At 44.9% G+C, this 20,328-nt stretch overlaps 1 protein-coding gene across 18 annotated transcripts in view; it reads right to left on the minus strand.

The window, feature by feature from the left end:
- The window catches only part of WDR20 (WD repeat domain 20), a 66,380-nt gene that overhangs the window by 30,580 nt on the left and 15,472 nt on the right, over window positions 1-20,328 (minus strand). For 3 of the 18 annotated variants that reach the window (XR_006962127.1, XR_006962126.1, XR_006962128.1), the window contains exon 2: window positions 744-1,006. The exons of 12 other annotated variants lie outside the window; for them this stretch is intronic. The gene's annotated coding sequence lies outside the window, so the exon portion shown is untranslated. Of the gene's footprint in view, window positions 1-743; window positions 1,007-1,084; window positions 1,232-20,328 lie in introns of those variants that run through there. 3 more of the 18 variants (XR_006962130.1, XR_006962129.1, XM_047080068.1) reach the window with 3 other exon arrangements.

Genomic DNA, 20,328 nt, shown 5'->3' on the forward strand with positions numbered 1-20,328 from the left:
GGGGCGCCGACGGGCACCTGACGAGGCACCGTCTGAGGCCGCACCTAGATCTGCAACCCCATCACTCGCCCGGGTGGGAATCAGACACCCCAGCCTTGATCGGTGTGGCCCAGACTCCAGGGCTCCCTTCTCAGTGCATCCACCCCGCAGGGCTGTTTCGTTCACAGGAGGGAACAGGCTAGACGCGCCTGGCACTTCAAAGGCACTTGAGAAAAGTTCGTTCTCTTTTCAACTCACATTTCTCCTTGTGCATATGTGAGGATTTGCCCCCGACCACAGACAGGCTTTGAAAACCCTCGTCGTTCACTAATACCTTCAAAGAAGTATACAGAAGGAAAACAGGGTTCTTTCTGCCCTAAATTTCCTGGACAAAGACAACAGGAGAAGCCAAGTTTAGGGCATGGTCTCCTTTCTACGGAATTTTCCCCAACAAGACAGCACCTTCCCTTTCGTAGCTTCCGTGCCTCCTTCCTCCTCTAACAGCACATGCCCACGTGACGTCCGACCCCTTCCCGTTACTAAAAACAAACAAACTGCCGGGTGACACCTGCTAGCAGGCTTCCCCTGGGCTCCGACCCTGGAAGGGGCGCCCAGAGCCCCCACCTGAGACCTGCCCTGTGGGCACAGCCACGGCCACGGCCGGGCCGGAGAACGTGGAGGGAGAGAGCCGAGAAGGCCAGAGAGCCGGACGTCCTCAGAATACAGGCAAATGAGGCGTAAAAGGTGAGGGGCACCACCCTTACGTCATTCCAGACGGGAAGAGTCGCCCACTCACAAAACGCACAAGATACGTTCACTGAATTTTCACAGCGACAATCTGTGGCGCGGCTTCCCGGTCTCCAGAGAAACGCTTCCCACAGGGGCAGGGAAGGCTCCCTCTCCGGAGGGAGGTCAGCGGAGCAGGTCGGCAGGGCGCAGGGCGGGGCAGGGGTGCCGCGGGGAGGAAGCAGGACGGGATTACTTGGCGCATCTTCTCCCCCGGCCCGGCACTGCCGTCAAGGACCTGCTGAAACAACAAGCGTCTGTTGTCATCCCATGTCATTTTCCCCAAGGCAGCCTGTCACCCAAAAACCGACTCCCCTACCCTCGGATGATTTCTCAAAGATGAACTGAACAAGCCGCCGAACTACCACTTCTTCGCCAACTCTCCAAGTTCTCGAGCCGAACGCCACGCTCAGGTCAAGGCTCTTCCGTGGTGTTGAGATTCTACAAATGGCTGCCGCCGCTTAGGCTAATGGAACACGGATTTCTTCGTTAAAGAAAAACCACGAATCGACATCAGCTGAATTCAGTTTGCCCACATTCTAACACCAGATCTCATCACATTAAAATGCTGACATACACAAATGACCTATTTTTTATTAAACCCTTCTGTTAAATATGCACAAAATATGCACTCCTATTCCTGAGGGAATACCAACACCTCAAATGGAAGAAAAGGCAAGGTGTTTTATTTCTGCAAAAGATACTTCAAATTCTCAGAAAATACTTTTTTTTTTTCTTTTAAGTTTCCCCTTAAAGGGGCTTGGCGGGGAATCCTTGGACCTAAAAGCGTTGCGACACTGGTAAACTGCAGGCCACTCGGAGGCAATGAGCACTTCCTATGTGCTGCTCAACGACTGCCGCGCTATCTTCCTAACACCGAGGCCATCCACGAGCTTGTGGTGCTTGGCACGGCACCAAGAGGATTTTTAAATTTTCCGATTCAGGTTGCTTTGTAACCTAAGCAGCAATCTGCAGAGGAACTCCCATTCTAAGTCAGAAATACCCGAAATCCCCAACTGTCTAGAGGCCCTGCAACCTGCAACCTTCCAGCTCCCATTTCCTCATCCTACTGAGACACTGAGGCCCAAGGAAGGGTGGTGGTCTGCCCGACGTTTCCCAGAGCGTAGAACTGTGCTTTTAGCCCCAAACTGCTATTTTTCCAATCACCCGATCTCAGTTGGAACAATGAACTACTGAATCTGTAACAGACGAATTTTTCTTTTAATTGGCACCGATGTGCTCTAGTAATTATATATCAAATGACAGCACTCTGGAGCCAGTACGATGCCATGTTTCCAAACAGAAAGCAAGAAAGCTAAAGAGAATGAACAAACACTAAACTTCTCTTACACCATGGACATGAGCCGCTAAAGCTGTGGCCAAAATATTCTATTTGGCCTCTGTGATTCAAAGACTTCGTCTCTAATCAGCCAGAGCTCAGCTGAAGGGAGTAGCCTCAGATCAGTGAAGCAGGGGAGAGCTGACCTGCTCTCAACACCAGCACCAGGAAAAGTTCCAACCTCCCCTTCATCTACAGTTTTACAGCATCACCGGACCTACGCGCTCGGCACCTGTGCTCAGTCACTTGTCAGGGATGTCTTATCTCCCCAGCTAATGCAAAGCTTTGAGGGCGTAACTTTCTCATAGGCCACCTCAGTAACAGCCATTCAGACGTTTCTGATGGTTTTTCCCTGCCAGATTAGAAAAAAGCCTCTCCAGGCACCTGGAATGTACCATTGGCCAAGCAGCGCAACAGCGGCCTGTTTCAAGATGTGGACCAGCAAAACTGGCACCTACAGGAACGTGGAGAGGCTGGCCTCCCCTCACCACTGCAGGAGCATAAGCTGGCAGAGCCTTTATGCAGGGCAACTTGGCAACACGTAGCAAATGCCTCCCTTCCTCTAACCACAAATTGAGCTCCTAGGAATGCATCCTTACCCTATCTTTCAAGTACATAATTTGTAGTAGCCCCCAACTGGCCCAACATAAATGTCCGTCTATAGGAGGCTAGATAAAGAGCGGGCTAACCATGGAATGCTACTACACTGAGAACAAATGTGGATAAACCTCAAAAAATATATTGAATGAAGCCAAATATAAATGAAGCATATAATAATTCCATTTATATAAAGTTCAAAAATAAGGAAAACTAATCTGCTATGCTAGAAGTGAGAACAGTGGGTACCCTTGAAGAGTGTGGGGAAGGGGCCATAGGGCTGGTTGGCCAGGAATGCTGTTCCTTAAATCTGGGATTGATTCTGCTTTGTGACAAATTAACACAGCTTTACACTTAACACACTTCTTTCTTTATGCTATTCCTGAATTAAAAAGAAATTTTAATGAGCAAACACATGTACAAAGACAGCCAGTTCAACTCTGTTTACACTGAAACATTATTAACATCTTGTGTGTTCCAAAAAGGAAATTGGTAAATATGTCATGTAGCCATTTAAAGTGAAGATATTTACTTACTAGCAAAGAACGATGTTATATGCTTTATTAAGTGGAAAAATGAAACAATAAAAAATAGGATTCGAAAGAAAAAAAATTGCAAAGACATCTTAAAATCGTATTCATACTGTAATCACACTGTTAGTAATAACAGTATACCGTTATTTTGAATATACCTTGTAGAAGCAAGCTGATTATGTGAATGTCATTAGGAGCTGAGACTTTGCACATAAGAGGTATAAATGTAAAATCATTCATCTTAAATTTGACTAGGAGGGGCACCCGAGTGGCTCAGTCGGTTAAGCGTCCGACTTCGGCTCAGGTCATGATCTCACAGTTCCTGAGTTCAGGCCCCACGTGGGGCTCTGTGCTGACAGCTCAGAGCCTGGAGCCTGCTTCGGATTCTGTGTCTCCTTCTCTCTCTGCCCCTTTCCCTCCCCTCACCCTCGCCCTCTCTCTCAAAAATGAATAAACCTTTTCAAAAAATTGACTAGGAAAGACCAATAGAAAACCGTGTGTGTGTGTTTTCTTTAAAAAAAAAAAAAAAAGGCATTTTCTAGCTCTGTGCAATAAAAGGGTATAGATGCAATGACCAAATAGCAACTTCTGGTGCCTAGACTCTGCCTCGAACAGTATTTGCCACTTAAAGTCACCAAGGCTCCTAGAACCTGATACCAGGTATGGGGCAAAAAATGAATGTGGAACATCTTTTTGTACCTCTGGGCAAGAAAGCTATCAAAGACTACAAAAGCTGGGCCCAAAAGACTTAGGGGGCAAGGCAGAGGGGCTACCATTACACAAAGATGGGGCAGTTCAAACATCAAAATGAGGGGTACCCGGCTGGCCGAGTCGGTACAGCACGTGACCCTTTATCCTGGGGTTGTAAGTTTGAACCCCACATTGGTTGGAGATTACTTTAAAAAAAATACATCAAAATAATACTACAGAATTTTCATGGAATAAAGTTAAGAATCTGAGTTTATACTGATGATAATAAATGGAGAAAAAAAAGCTCTTCCTTAGATTAGACTAACACCTAACAAACGTAGGAGGAAAGAATAATGGAATCTGAAAATCACCATTTACAACTATTATAGTAACACAATAACAAGTGGTTCAGCCAAAATCAATGAATGCTACAACTAGTGGATAAAGGTTTAATGAGAAACAGGATACTTACACAGTCTCAAAGTGTCCCCTCACAAATTACCTCTCAATTACAAAGAGAAAAATGGAACTTTACAACAGATTAATTTAGTAAATACAGCTTTAATCAGGTTAACGTTAATTTGCCCACTAATACTGGGGCAAATCAGCATCATGTGCCTCTTGACATGCTGCCCTGGGATGAGCACAACAACATCAGTTCTGTGGTATTTCTCCCCAAAATGCAGCCCATGAATCTAATCATGAAAAAAAAAAATCAGACAAATCCAAACTGAGAGGGATTCTACAAAATAACTGAACTCTTAAAAATGTCAAGATCATGGTAACAAAGAAAAGGCTAAGGAACAGGTCCAGACTAAACAAGACTAAAGAGCTTGCAACTAACTGCTGTGTGTGAACTTGGACAGGACCCCAACCAGGAAAAAATGACTTTTAAAAGACAGCACTAGGGTGGGGCGCCTGGGTGGCTCAGTTGGTTAAGCACCAGACCAGCTCAGGTCATGACCTCACGGTTTGTGGGTTCGAGCCCCACATCAGGCTCTGTGCTGACAGCTCGGAGCCTGGAGCCTGCTTTGGATTCTGTGTCTCCCTCTCTCTCTCTACCCCTCCCCGGCTTGTGCTCTGTGTGTGTCTCTCTCTCTCAGAAGTAAACAAACATTTGAAAAAAAACATTTTTTTTTTTTTTTAAAAACAGCACTAGGGTAACTGGTGAAAAAAAATTTAATGTTTATTTATTTTGAAAGAGAGTGTGCATATTGATGCGAGCAGGGGAGGGACAGAGAGAGGCAGGGAGACAGAGAAAGTGGGGCGGGGTGGGGGAGAGAGAGAGGGAGGGAGGGAGGGGGGGGGAGGGGAAGGGGGAATCCCAAGCAGGCTCCATGCTGTCAGTGCAGAGCCTGATACAGGACTCAAACTCACGAACCACGAGATCATGACCTGAGGGGAAACCAAGAGTCACATGCATAACCAACTGAGCCACCCAGGTGCCCCGTAACTGGTGAAATTTTAATGTGAACTGTTGATTAGATAAGAGGAATGCATCAATGTTATATTCCTGATTTTGATAAATGTACTATGGTTATGTGAGTGACAATTCTTGTTCTGGGGATAGAAATGGACACGATGTCTACAAGCCAGTCTCAAATGATATATATTTTACATACACAGAGGGGCAGGGGGAGAGAGGGAGGGGAGCATACAAATGATAAAACAAATGGGCAAATTTTAAACAATTAGTCAGTCTGGGTGACAGGCATATAGGAGTTCTTTGCACTGTTCTTGTCACTTTTCTGTAAGTGTGAAATTATAGCAACGTAATTTTTACAAAAGAGAGACTTAAGAGGTATGTATACTAAATGTAATGTGTGGTCCTTGTTTGGAAATATAGGTGAGTAAGCCAACTAAAAACATCTTTTTGTGGTAGTGGTCACATGAATTTACACATGGGATACGACGGCACAGAAGCAACCAACCACACACACACACACACACACACACACACACACACTCACGCTAGTGCATCTGAAACTGGTGAAATCCAAACGAGCTCTGAGGACTACACCAACGGTGATTTCCTGATACTGATATGTACTATAGTTACACAGAATATTACCCCTGAGGAAAACTGGATGAAGGGTACATGAGACCTCCATGCATAGTTCTTGCAACTTCCTGTGAATATAGAATCATTTCAAATTAAAAAACTAAAAATAAATTAATAAAAAGATCCTTATGAATCAAGAAACCGTAAAGAATATTTACGAATCTGTCAAAGAACAGACTATATTCAAATGTAAATTTTTAACATGTGAAAATGTAGTTTCATTTCTCAGAACAGTCCACGTATCATAGAAAATATACAAAAGACACGATGCTTGGAATTTGCTTTAAAATAATGCAGTAAAGGGGCGCCTGGGTGGCGCAGTCGGTTAAGCGTCTGACTTCAGCCAGGTCACGATCTCGCGGTCCGTGAGTTCGAGCCCCGCGTCAGGCTCTGGGCTGATGGCTCAGAGCCTGGAGCCTGTTTCCGATTCTGTGTCTCCCTCTCTCTCTGCCCCTCCCCCGTTCATGCTCTGTCTCTCTCTGTCCCAAAAATAAATAAACGTTGAAAAAAAAAATAAAAAAAAAAATAATGCAGTAAAGCAGGAGCCTGGGTGGCTCAGTCAGCGGAGCATCTGACTGGCTACGGTCATGATCTCAAGGGCTGTGAGTTCGAGCCCAGCATCGAGTTTACCACCGTCAGCACAGAGCCCGCTTCTGATCCTCCGTTCCCCACTCTCTGCCCCTCCCCTGCTCGCTCTTTCTCAAAAACAAATGAGTATCTTTTAAAAAGTAATGCAGTAAGGGCAACAGAATCGATTAAGTGAGACTAGTCATATGCTGACAAATGGCAAAGCTGGGAGACAGGTGGACGGAAGTGCATTATACCATCCTCCCGACTCTTGTGTAAGTTTGAAATTTTTCATAATTAAAAAAGGATTCCTTTTAGAATATGCATTTATATGTGTATAGTTGCAAAGAAAGCAATTCAAATAGATACTCATCAAACTATGAAACGTGGTTATTAAAAGGTTAGGGGTAGTATTTAGGTGATAATTTTTTGCCTACCTTAATTTCTAACTTTTCATCAATAATTATATATTACTTGTGCAATTTCTTAAATAGAAAAAGGAAAAAAACCCACAGGCCAAAAAAAAAAAACCACTAAAACTTTCAAAATTATTTTAAGTGGCTTAAAAGCATGTCATGGCCTAGTGCAGGGTCACAGAAAAATATGTGCCTTTGTGAACAGTAAAATTCACCATAAAAGAAATCTTACTGTGACACCAAGTAAATGCATGAATGGGATGATATATCACCAACAGGTGATGATATATTTTGAACTAGGCAAATCATAAGTTTCACGCCAGTTGGGACCACTGGAATATGTTATTAATGTTTCTGTGGCACCAATGATGTCACTCAATGAAATGAGAAAGGACAGGAAAATTCTTTAAAGGAGCCAATCATTCAGAGGACAAATAAGCAGGCCATGGCTGGTTCTACTGTTTCACTCTTCGAATAGTACTGCAGTGTTAGAAGGGCTCACTGTGCGCTCCTAATTTGCTACAGTGGCAAATAAAGTAACTTTTCCCAGAGGCTTCTTTGGGAAATCCAATCTGTTCCAAGTCTATCTCCTAACTTTTTCCCTACTGTAGATTCATAATTGAGTCCCCATCTTTCTCACAAGAATTGAACTGAGAACTCATCATCAATCCCAAGCTCTTCTAAAGATTCTAGGAAAACTCAATCCTAAATTATCCTCAATCCAGAAGAAATAGCTGAAAGAGTAACTCAGTGGAATTTGCTTTTCTGCATTCAGTAATATTTTAGCACTTAAAAGCTAAAATCTCTGAGGACTGAAATAAAACTGGTAGGCTCAATAGGGACAGTATCGTATGCATAGTCTCAAAGGGGACAGGAGTGTATTTTAAATGTGGGTTAGCAGGCCAACCAGCTTGGAACTGATTAAGAAGTGCCACAGTGAGGGCAGAAATCAACCATAACCCGGAAGTTAACATTTGGCAACAACTGCACTTTTGCTTCACTCCATTTGTCATTCATTATCTCATGTAATCAAATACATAATTAAAAATGTGCAACTATTAGGGACGCCTGGGTGGCTCAGTCGGCTGAAGGTCCGACTTCGGCTCAAGTCATGATCTTGAGGTCCATGAGTTCGAGTCCTGCATCAAGCTCTGTGCTGACAGCTCAGAGCCTGGAGCCATTTCAGATTCTGTGTCACCCTCTCTCTCTGTCCCTCCCCAGCTTGTGGTCTCTCTCAAAAATAAATAAACATTAAAAAAATTTTTAATGTGCAATATTAGCTTTAAAAATTAAATATAAAGCTATTCACAAAGAAATGGATTGCTTATGGATTGAAGCAATCCATTTCCCAGTGTGAGTAATTTTTAATAGATCTCCATATACAGTGGTCTCATATGAATGTTGGTTAACGTTCAGTCTCATATTCATGGAATCAGAGGACAGAGATAAAAGTGGAGCTTTTAAAAAAGCCACATTTGCTCTCAAGATGTTGCAGCTTAAGGGGCGCCTGGGTGACTCAGCTGGTTAAGGGTCCGACTTCGGCTCAGGTTATGATCTCACAGTTCAGGAGTGCTGACAGCTCAGAGCCTGGAACCTGGTTCAGATTCTGTGTCCCTCTCTCTCTGCTCCTCTCTCTCTCAAATATGACTAAACATTAAAAAAAATTGTAATGTTAAAAAAAAAAGATGCTGCAACTTAAAACCAAAGATGTAAGCTGCCTAAAATCATAAATCAATTCACCCAGCAGCTACACTTGGAGCTCTGGTCCTATTGGCTGTAAGTGGGCTATAGCCAGTAAACTCGGGGAAAGCACAGGGTAACCTAACCCAATGCCCTCACTTCTGTCTCCTTTCCTTTCACCTGTGGCATTCCTGCTTCTACATCAAACAGTAACTAGCTGTCAGAACTTGAAATTCTATTATTTATAACACAGAATAGAGAAATACAGAAGACTCTGCAAAGCTCACGAAGCTTAGCATAAACCCAATGACGCTCATTTAGCTGGCGCAAAGCTCACAGGTAAGTCCGGACCACTGCCAGCCTTCTCTTGGCTAAGAAGGGAATAGCCTGCTTGATAATTCACGGTTTCAAGCCGGCCGTGTCCTGAGCAACCAAGGCCAAAGCCCACTACCACAGCTCCTTCCAAACTTCCTGACTGCCTTCCAGAAAGTCTTCCCTCTGCAGCAGAGTCAAATGCCCGATGAGAAAGCTCTGGCCAGCAGGGACGCGCGCCAACGCAGAAAGGATGGCGGGACAGGCGGGAGCCCTAAGCGAGGCTGCAGATGCTGAGAGCCAAAGAAACGCTCGCCCGCAGCTCAGCCTGACGGTGCGTGTGGTCACAACGAAGGCTGAGGCTCCAAACACCAGCAGGTCCTATAAGCAGCACCTGCGGCTACAGACCAAGAGACAGTCTCTCGGGTGGTATGGAAAGATCTCTGATCTCTCTTCCATGTAGAGTACTTCGACCATGTATGTCTTTAAATTTAAAGAGACACAGAACAACGTGACACCCATTTCCAAGTGTCTTATTGTCTACAGCAAGTCCAAGTGCTTGTACTGTTCTCACAAGTCCTTGGACCTCAAGCCACATGCATGAAGGTCAGGCAGCAAGAAACCATGGCCGACCCAGGGCCCCAAAGGAGGAGGAGCATGGCAAAGCACAGAGAGCCAGCCAGGGCCTGTCCCCGGACAAGACGAGGCTGGGAAAGGCACCATGAGGCCGCTGTTCAGGCCCCGCAGTGTCCCAGGCCAGAAGGCCACCTGCCATCATTTTAGGACACGTTCTGCCTGAGTCCCCGGCAAACACCTGAATTAATTAACATTTTTAAAGGACCTGAGTTATTTCTCTGTGAGAGCTCACACGTCCTAACCTGGAAAAACAAAACCATGGACCAGTCCACCATTTCAAAGTGCAGAGTAAAAACGTTTTAGAGAAAAATCTGGTTGGAAACCTACATGACATTCTGAAGAGCAGTTAAGAGCACAGACTGTGGAGCTAAGACGGCTGTTTGCCTCTCCACACTACCGTTTCCACAAAATGGGAAAATAAGGGTAACAAAAGAGTTCCACCACGTATAGAGGGCTAAGGAGTTAAAATGTGTAAGTGGTTAGAGTGGCAACACAAAGTGCTCATGTAAGTACGAGCTAAGTAAGTAACATCAATTTACATCTGCTAAATGCAATCAAACAAGAATAGGGAGTTAGCAAGGAAACAAGCATTTATTCCTCATAGGCATTTTATCTTTTTAATGCTTATTTTTTTAATGTTCATTTTTGAGAGAGAGAGAGCGCGAGCGGGGAGGGGCAGAGAGAGAGGGAGACACAGACTCTGAAGCAGGCTCCAGGCTCTGAGATGTCGGCACAGAGCCCGACGTGGGGCTGGAACCCGTGAACCATGAGATCGTGACCTGCTCTGAAGTCAGACGCTCAACCGACTGAGCCACCCAGACGCCCCATAATGTTTATTTATTTATTTTCGAGAAAGGGTCAGAGGAGCACAAGGAGGGGAGGAGGGAGAGAGAGAATCCCAAGCATGCTCCACACCGCCAGTGCCGAGTGAAGCAGGGCTCAAACTCACCAAAAGGGAGAGTGTGACCTGAGCCGTGATCAAGTATCGGCTGCTCAGCCGACTGAGCCACCCAGGCGCCCCTGATTCCTCATATCTTTAAAGATAAAGGTATTTTCCTGTTTAGTTGCCTGTCCAAAAATGTGTGTCAGTGTTGGGGGTAAGAAGTGGAGGAGGTCAGAGAGGTAAAAAAAGAGCACAGAGAACCTAAATGACAAGCTCTGTCCCTTCACCAGAAATGACAACTGTGTCCTGGGTCAAGAAGTGCTCACTCTGATAACCTATTCACTTTCATACACGGCTGGACCAAAGCAGAGCCAGCAAAATTACATTTTTCAGTCCATTCAGATTTTACCAAAATTCAGTGCAACATAATTTTTGCAAGTTGTAAAAATTAAGTTCAGAGACCAGAACTGTGTGGTACCTCAATGAAAGTACAGGTTAATTTCTGACACAAAACTACCCGTGGCACGTTACAATGTGATGGTCAGGTACGTGAATGTGTAGAGCCTGGACTATGACGTCAAAGGCTCTCTCTCACCTGCTTCTCTGACAGACAGTAAGCGAATGAATGTTAGAAAAAGGAAATAAAATGCTTCCCTTTAAAACAAAAAAAGCCGATAGGCTGTTGTTCAGTAGAGTAATACAATGAGCGTGCCCGACTGGCTCAGTTGGTGGAGTGTGGGACTCTTAATCTTGCAGTCGTGAGTTCAAGCCCCACGCTAGGAGCAGAGATTGCTTAAAAACAAATTCTGGAAAGAAAGGAAGGGAGGGAGGGAGGGAGGGAGGGAGGGAGGGAGGGAGGGAGGAAGGAAGGAAGGAAGGAAGGAAGGAAGGAAGGAAGGAAGGAAGAAAAAGGAAGAAAGGAAGAAAGAAAGAACATAATGAGGGAAATCCAGAAATATGGGTATTACAATCATTTGTTACGTGCCCAGATGACAGCCACGTAGTCACACGCACTCTTTGGGGAAAAGGATTTGTAGGAAAGACAGTGTACGTGCTAGGAAGGACACTGGCTTCGGAGTCTGACAGATCGCCCGTGCCGCTTACCAGCTGTGTGGCCTTGGCACGTGACCTCATTCCTCAGCGTCTCCCTTCGCCTCTAAAGTAGGAAACACCACTACCTATTTTACGAAGCATCTGAGGATGTGAAAGCGCCCAGCTGAATGCCAGCAGAGTACATGTTCAATACACGGTAGCTGTAATGATACACAAAGTAATCAACAGCTATTAACGCAATCTATATGTTAAACAGCCAAGAAGCTTTCACGGAGGGTTGACTGTAAGGAGAGCCTCAAATCACATGCCATAAAGCAGTGGCTCTCACACCTCAGCACACCAGTCACTGGCTAGTTAAACAGATTGCTGGGCCTCACCCCCAGCGTTTCTGGGTCAGCTGGGGGAGCCAGGGCCCTGCAATCTGCCTTCCCACAAGCTCTGAAGAGGTGCTGACGTGGCTGGCTGAACACCTCCCAGAAGAGAACCACCGCTCCAAGGGTAGAGAGAAGGAAGAGGGGCCTGACAGTTTCTGTAAAGGTAAGAAGTCAAATACCTAGGCAATGGGATGGTTGAGCAGAAAGGCATAAGGCGGCACTATGAAGAAAACCAAGACAGACAGACAGACAAAGCAGGGACATCAAGGTCAGCTTGGCCAATTAGTATCTCTGGGAGAATCTCATCGCAAGAACTGAGAGATTTTGAAGAAGCCATTCAAAGGCTAACTTTCTTACGAGGCTCAGCTCGTATTTGGTGGTTTGAATAAAATGAGCCATTATGAATCCTGGGAAAGTCAGCCACATGGTGAAAATGACAACTGCAAGCAGGGATGGGACAGTAGGTAAGGCCAGGCTAAGTGGCACGGAAGCGGAAAGAGCAAAAGCAGTGAAGGTCCATTGCTGACTGTGATACAGGTGATCCTGAAGCACCTTTATCCCAACAGCCAGGACCTTTAGAACGTACATTCTACAAGATGGTGGTCCACGAAAGGGTCTACCAGCTAGGAGAATCAAGCCCCATTAGGGCCTACTATTTATTAATTTGGTGTTACCAGGCATTAATCAGGGGAGCTAAGAGACCGCAAACATAATTCACTCAAATAAGAGAGGAAAACCTTGTATCTCCTCAGTTACCGAACGTGTTCCCTAAGTATAGTGCATAATGTTAGCTGTCACTGCACCTGTTATTACTATCTGATTTTTATTTGCCAGAGGAAAAGTCTACAAAATTTGTTTTAAAATAATGCTCACGAATAGACTGTATCTCAATCAACACTTTTAGGTCAATAGTGATAAGATAAAGAGAAACATAACCTAAAATGAAAAAACACACAGGACATCATGGCCCACTGGTCTACATCACTCGAAGTTCAGAGAAAACTGCTGACAGATTATTTTCCATAAAAGACAGGAGAGATCAGGAAATCCTAAGATTGTTCCGGGGGAAAGAAAAGAGTTTGAAACCCTATTCCATATCTTATACCAGAATAAATTTCAGCAATATCAAAGATATATCAAATATAAACAATGAAACCTCAGAAGTACAAGAAGAAACCATGAGGATCTTTAAAAATAAAATTAGGAAGGTTAACTGGGACCCAAAACCCACAGCCATAAGATAACAGACTAATACATTTGTCTATGAAAACAAAAATAATTCTACCCAAGAAAAACCACCATGAGCAAAATGAGAACACAACTGACAAATGGAACCAAATGCTGCCACTCCAACTACAGATTAAGGGCTAATTTACATAAAAGGACCAAAATCCTAGTTGAAAAATGGATATAGGTCATAGACAACTCACAGAAAAGGCATATACTTAAAACTATTGTAGCATTATATGTAACCTGTATTTCAATTAAAAGAAAAATAAAAGATACAAGTTAGCTATGCAGGAAAAAAATACAAATGCCTCTTACGTACATGAAGTGACGCTTAATTCACAGTTCAAGAAACGCCGAACTACAGTGTTACACTATTTTTCATCTGCCAAATTGGCAAAGATCAGATAATAGTATGTTGTGCCTGAAGTATTAATTGGAACAACTTGTGGGAGGCAAGGTAACTGTATCTATCAAAATTACAAACCCACATGTCCTTTGACCCAGCAATTCCACTCAGGAATTTACTCCTTGCAGGTACTAGCAACACGGCAAAATGATATATGCACAGGTTATTTATTGCAGCATCGTCTGTAATAGCTAAATCTGGAAACAACTTCAATGTCCAACCAAAGGGGAAGTATTGTACATTTTGTACATTCGTACAATGGGATATTGTGCAGCTATTGGCAAAATAAAGAAGCTCTTTACACACTGACAAAGAATAATCCTCAAAATGCATTTTATAAAACAAACCAACAAAAAAACAAGGTGCAAAACTGCGCCGATACTAAAGTTTACATTTTTAAAAGAAGGGAGGAATAGAGTATGCCTGAGATTCTTTGTGTAGGACCAGGGGTCATCTCTGGAAATATATACAGGAACTTCACAATGGTTACTTCTGAGCAGGGTAACAGGGCGGCTAGGGTCAGGTTATGAGAGACTTTTCACTGCAGGCCATTTGAATTTTGAATCATGTGAATATTACATTTTATTTTATTTTATTATTTTATAGAGAGGGTGCAAATGAGTGAGGGGTGGGGGACAGGGGGAGAGAGAGAATATCCCATGAGGGGCAGAGAAAGAGATGGGGGGGGAGGGGGAGGGAGAGAGAGAGAGAGAGAGAGAGAGAGAGAGAAGCAGGACTCACCCGAGCTGGGGCATGAGCTTGCCCGAAGTGGCACACGAGTGCACCCAAAGAGGGACTCGAACTCACGAACTGTGAGATCATGACCTGAGCCCAAGTCAGATGCTTAGCCGTAACCGACTGAGCCACCTAGGCGCCCACTATTTTCAAGTAGGCTTCATGCCCAGTGCATGATTTGAACTCATGACGCTGAGGATCGAGACCTGACGCAGGATCAAGAGGCGGACGCTCAACTGACTGAGCCACCCTGGCGCCCCTAGGTTACCTATTTTAAAAGTAAAATGTGCCTGGGGGCCCCTGCTGGCTCAGTGGGTAGAACATGTGACTCTTTTTTTTTTTTAACGTTTATTTTTGAGAGAGACAGAGAGAGAGAGAGAGAGTGAGCGAGCATGCACGCACAGAGAGAAAAAGGCTCTGCGCTGACAGCTGACAGCTGACAGCAGAGAGCCAGATACAAGGCTCAAACTCACAAACCACAAGATCATGACCTGAGCTGAAGTCGGACACTCAACCGACTGAGCCACCAGGAGCCCCAAAACATGTGCCTCTTGATCTCAGGGTCGTGAGTTCAAGCCCTACCCTGGGCATGGAGCCTACTTCGAAAAAGAAAAAAAAAAAAAAAAAAACGTGAAAAGAAAAGAAAATACGCTTATGAGAAGTCATATTACCTATATCCTAAATGAAGATTTTCAAACTACGCCACTTGAGATAACAAACTTCTTTCACCATCCATTCAAAGTTTACCGAGTTCTGTCTGCACCGAGCACCGTGTCAGGTGCAGCAAAGACAGTAAACCCTCCTCTCGTGGGCTTTAGAAGGGGACAGTCAGCGGACAAGTCACCCGTGAGCATCAGAGAACGGTAGGGACGGAGAAGGGGAGTCGGAGACCAAGGGTGCGAGGGTGACTGCAGCACACTTCCGCGCAGGGTAATAGAAAGCTTCTTTGACAGGCTCGTGTTTGGGTAGAGCCGTGAAGAAGCAGGGGAGGAAGCCCTGTGGCCGGCCCGGGAAAGTAAGCGTGCGACTGAGGGTCGCCGGGCTCCTCCTCAAGGGACAGAATGGAGGGAGTAAGGGCGGGTAAGGTAGCAAACCACACGAGGGGCTTGGGAGAGGGAAGGCACCAGATCCTAATGATGAAAAAGCATCAGAAACTGTTCAGCATTGGAAAACCTGATCTGACCTATATATTGTGTTAAACATCATTCTGGCTGCCATCAGAAGAGACCGTGAGAAGCAGGGAGCCCACTGAGAAACCACCCCAGTAATAACCCAAGTGAGGAGTGATGCTTCCTTACACTGGGGAGGCAAGGGTGGAGGTGGGAAGTGACCAGATTCTGGACGTATCTTAAGTCGGGGCCAAAAGCCTTCACCACTGAAGGTCTGGACACTGAGAAAAAGAAAGCAGTCACTGGTGACTCCAATTTAGCCCAAGCAACTTTCTACAACGACCTAATAGGTTCATCTAAAAAGAACAAAGCTCAGCTACTCTAGGTTATCAACACCATCAACAAGACACAATGCTTATCTGCAAACCAAACTAGGGAGCTGCAGGAGATTTTAAAGTTGAAAAAGAATCCATACCTGGGTTCATTCTCTAAATACTTAATGGGCACCCACCCCTGCAGGGACCTAAATTATGCTTAAAATACGTAAGTGAGCACCAAAAATGGACTGGCAGAAAAAACAACAAAATACTAACCGCTGCTGGATATGGGATTTTTTTTCTTCTTTGAATTTTCTACCATAAACATACCCTACTTTGAACTGCAGGGGGAATAACTTTCCTTTTCAGTGCCACCAACGAAGGACAAATTCTTACAGGGCAAACTTAATAGTTTGATCAGCAAACTCTTCTTCCAAGAAAACTTTTAAAACTGAACAGATTTCTCAGTTTTCTTTCATGCCTCCATTGGTTGCCAGTGCTAAGGGACGGTGTATGGGGAAAACATGTTTGGGAGAAGGGGGGGAAAGGGGAACAAGGGAGAAATGGGGTACACACAACAGCTGGCTGTTCTTTAAATGCAGTAGCTCACTTGGGGCGCCTGGGTGGCGCAGTCGGTTGAGCGTCCGACTTCAGCCAGGTCACGATCTCGCGGTCCGTGAGTTCGAGCCCCGCGTCGGGCTCTGGGCTGATGGCTCAGAGCCTGGAGCCTGTTTCCGATTCTGTGTCTCCCTCTCTCTCTGCCCCTCCCCCGTTCATGCTCTGTCTCTCTCTCTGTCCCAAAAATAAATAAATAAACGTTGAAAAAAAAAATTTTTTTTTAAAAATAAATGCAGTAGCTCACAAAACACAAACGAGACAGATCAGAGATTACTTTGTTTAAAAACATTTAACCCAATACCAACCACGTACAAGACAATATGCTCGACAATACTAATGTTCCCACCGTCCAGAAACAAACGACGGTCACTTACACATTTCTCCATTCATTCGGATACTCACAGAGCGCCTATAACGTATCAAAAGCACAAGCCAGCAGTGAACTGGAGAAAATCAGCCCTCCTCAGCTGGCAATCTGGCTTAGGGGGTGGGGAGAGAGGAAGGACACTAAACTTCAACTTCAAGTTACTCCATTACTGCCAAGACACGTGCTAGAGAGACGAGCTGGTGGACGACAGGAGGAGACCTGCCCTAGTCTAGAGGTCAGGGTAAGAGGCCTGGCACAAACCACACAGGAGCTACGATGTGCAGGAGCAGGAATTACGCAGTGAAGGGGAAAGGGGATGGGGAGTGGAAGGGCCCCCACACAAGGGAGCCAGCACGGAAGAATCTGCGGCAAGAGGGTAAGGAAGCCTGGTTAAAGACACGAAAAGGAAAGCAGTACGTCAGAAAGACACAGTGAAAGGAAAAGAGGATGGAAGGAAAGCAAGGGCCAGCTCGATCAGGGCCCAGCAGGCCATGTTAACCACTTTGTTCTCAATGTTGAAAGCAACTCAAACCACTGAAAGATCTTATTAGGCTGGAGTGATGAACAGATTCACTTTTAATTTAATGTTTTAATATGCTTTATTTTTTAATGTTTATTTATTTTGAGAGAGAGCGAGGGAGTGTGTGTGTGTGTGTGTGTGTGTGTCTGCGCGCGCACGCAGGGGAGAGGCAGAGAGAGATTGAGACTCCCAAGCAGGCTCTGTGCCATCAGCACAAAGCACGACGTGGGGCTTGAACTCATAAACCATGAGATCATGACCTGAGCTGAAATCAAGAGTCAGACACTTAAACACCTGAGCCACCCAGGCGCCCCCAGATTCGCTTTTTAAAGATCACACTGGCTCCTGTGTAGGGAATAAGTTAGAGCGGAGCACGGGCACAGCAGAAGACGAGTCAGAGCGGCTGGTGCTCAGGGGAGGCACCATGAGGGCAGTGAAGGTGTATTTCAGAAGTAAAAATCAATCAGGACTCCGGGGGCGTCCAGCTGGCTCAGTCAGAAGAGCATGTGACTCTTGATCTCTGGGGTTGTGAGTTTGAGCCCCACGTTGGGTGTGAGGATTACGGAAAAAAAAAAAAAAAAACTTAAAGAAAAAAATCCACTGGGGCGCCTGGGTAGCTCAGTCGGTTAAGCATCCGATTTCAGCTCATGGGTTCAGGTCATGATCTCACAGGTCATGGGTTCGAGCCCTGCATCAGGCTCCGTGCTGACAGTGTGGAGCCTGCTTAGGATTCTCTCTCTCTCTCTCTCTCTCTCTCTCTCTCTCTCTCTGCCCCTCCCCTGCTCATACTTTTTTTTCTCTCTCTCTCAAAAATAAATAAACTTAAAAAAAAAAATCAACCGAGATTCCTGACAGAGGGAAAGCGGGTAGGGGAGAGAGGGAGGCAGAGAAGAAAGTGCCAAAGACAATAATGAAATAGAAAATATTTAAAAGGACACATTGAAAACAAAAACTATGTAAGTTGAAAATAAGGAATAGAAAGACATTCCGTGCAAATACTAACAAACATAAACTGATTTTCCAATCCTCAAAACAGAATTTTGGGCAAAATTAGACATGATCAAGAGTACAATATGCCAACACAAAGAACAATCTACAAAGATTAACAATTCTGAATTTAAAAAAGCAAAAAGTGGGGCGCATAGATGGCTCAGTCAGTTGAGCGTCTGACTTCAGCTCAGGTCATGATCTCACAGTGTGTGGGTTCGAGCCCCACGTCGGGCTCTGTGCTGACAGATAGAGCCTGGAGCCTGCTTCGGATTCTGTGTCTCCCTCTCCCCCTCCCTGCTCACACTCTGTCTCTGTCTGTCTCTCAAAAATAAGCAAAAAGAAAATTCAAAAAAGCAAAAAGTGATAGAGAAATTGACAAGTCCAGAATCAGAGATACTTATCACATCAGAAACTGGTAGTCAAAAAAGTTGTAAAAATACAAACACTGCGAACGGCATTAAAAACTTACACACACACACATACACACACATGCACACACAGACATGTCATCTTGGCCTAACAAAGAGAATATACATTCTTTTAAAACGCATGGAAAACATTTTAACTGGACCAAAGAAAAGTCTCATCACATTTCAAATAGCGGATATCAATAAACATATTTTAGGACCATACAATGCAAATAAATTGATCAATAACAAAATTAAACACCATGAATAGAAACTAAAAAGTGCCTGCTTAGAAATTCAAGGGTTAAAGAGGGACTAAAAATTGAAATAACAAAATATCTAGATCTTAATAACAATGACATCACCATATATCTAACATACAGAAGACTGCTAAAGCAATACTGAGAAGGAATCCTACAGTTTTGAGCACATCATTAAAAATAAAGGCTAGGGGCACCTGACTGGCTCGGTGGATTAAGCCTCCGACTTCGGCTCAGGTCGTGCTCTCTCGGTTTGTGGGTTCGAGCCCCGTGTCGGGCTCTGTGGGTGGGGAGTCTGCTTGGGATACTCTCCACCCCCCCCCCCCGCCCCTTCCCCACTTGTGCGCGTGCGCTCGTTCTCTGTCAAAATAAAATAAACTTTTTGAAAAAGGGCTAAAAACCTATGTTGTCAAATCAGAAAGCTAGAAAAAGAGTACACCTAAAGAAAGCAGACAGGAAATACAGATTACAACAGATTCACAAACAGTAGCTGAGTATTTGAAACAAAATCTTAGTTGACAGACTCTTGTAACTCTGTTCTGGGAAGAATTAAAATACGAACAAGAGGGCAAAGCCCAGCTAGTGCCTGGGCCCCAGAGCAGGTCACAGCTCTGCAGAGGAGGGGAGCACACTTCCAACCCAGTCATGGCCACATCCACAATCGCCAACAGACGGTCCAGACAACGAAAGGCAACAGGAACAGAAGGAACTGGCAAAAGTCACCACCAAGAAGGAAGGTCTGGGATCTGGAGCTGATGGTGACAGAGCAGGAGCTGTGCCAGAGCACATACCTGTCACTGGATTAATTTACTGCAGTAAGCACTTGTTCCTTTGGGGAAGGGGGAGAAAAGGCATAAACAATTTTAGAAAACAGAGAGACTCAGAATAGGAGACAGCAAGGAAAAGCGAACAGGGCCCAGTTCAAGGTGAAGTAGGTGGGGAAGAAAAAACTGGCAAAGGGGATGAAGTAGTGAACGGCCAGAGAGGCATGGGTCAAAAAGGGAGAAAGTCAGGGCACCTGGGTGGCTCAGTTGGTTGGGTGTCTGACTTGATTTAGGCTCAGGTCATGATCTCACTGTTTGTGGGATTGAGCTTCCCCCTCCCCCCCCCCCAATCAGGCTCTGTGCCGACAGCACGAAGCCTGTTTGGGATTCTCTCTCTCTCTCTCTCTCTCTCTCTCTCTCTCTCTCTCTCTCTGCCCCTCCCCCACTCATACTCATGCACTCTCTAAATAAACTTTTTAAGAAGTTTCTTTAAAAGAAATAGTAAAAAAAAAATAAAAATAAATAAATAAAGTGGGAGCCAAGGTCACACTGGAGCAGGACAATGTTTCTAACTGAACTAGTAACTTAGGGCTGAAGCCCATTCAGCCCCCACTAAGACCTGGGGCATCACTGTGGAAGTCCGTGCCCCGGGTGGACTAGAGAGGTGGCCGGGGGTGGATGAGGAAGCCAAGGTGCCC

Source organism: Lynx rufus, unplaced genomic scaffold (assembly GCF_022079265.1).
Source record: "Lynx rufus isolate CCGP_SWC_20201006 ecotype Redwood Valley unplaced genomic scaffold, mLynRuf1.p SCAF_17, whole genome shotgun sequence".
NCBI lineage: Eukaryota > Metazoa > Chordata > Mammalia > Carnivora > Felidae > Lynx > Lynx rufus.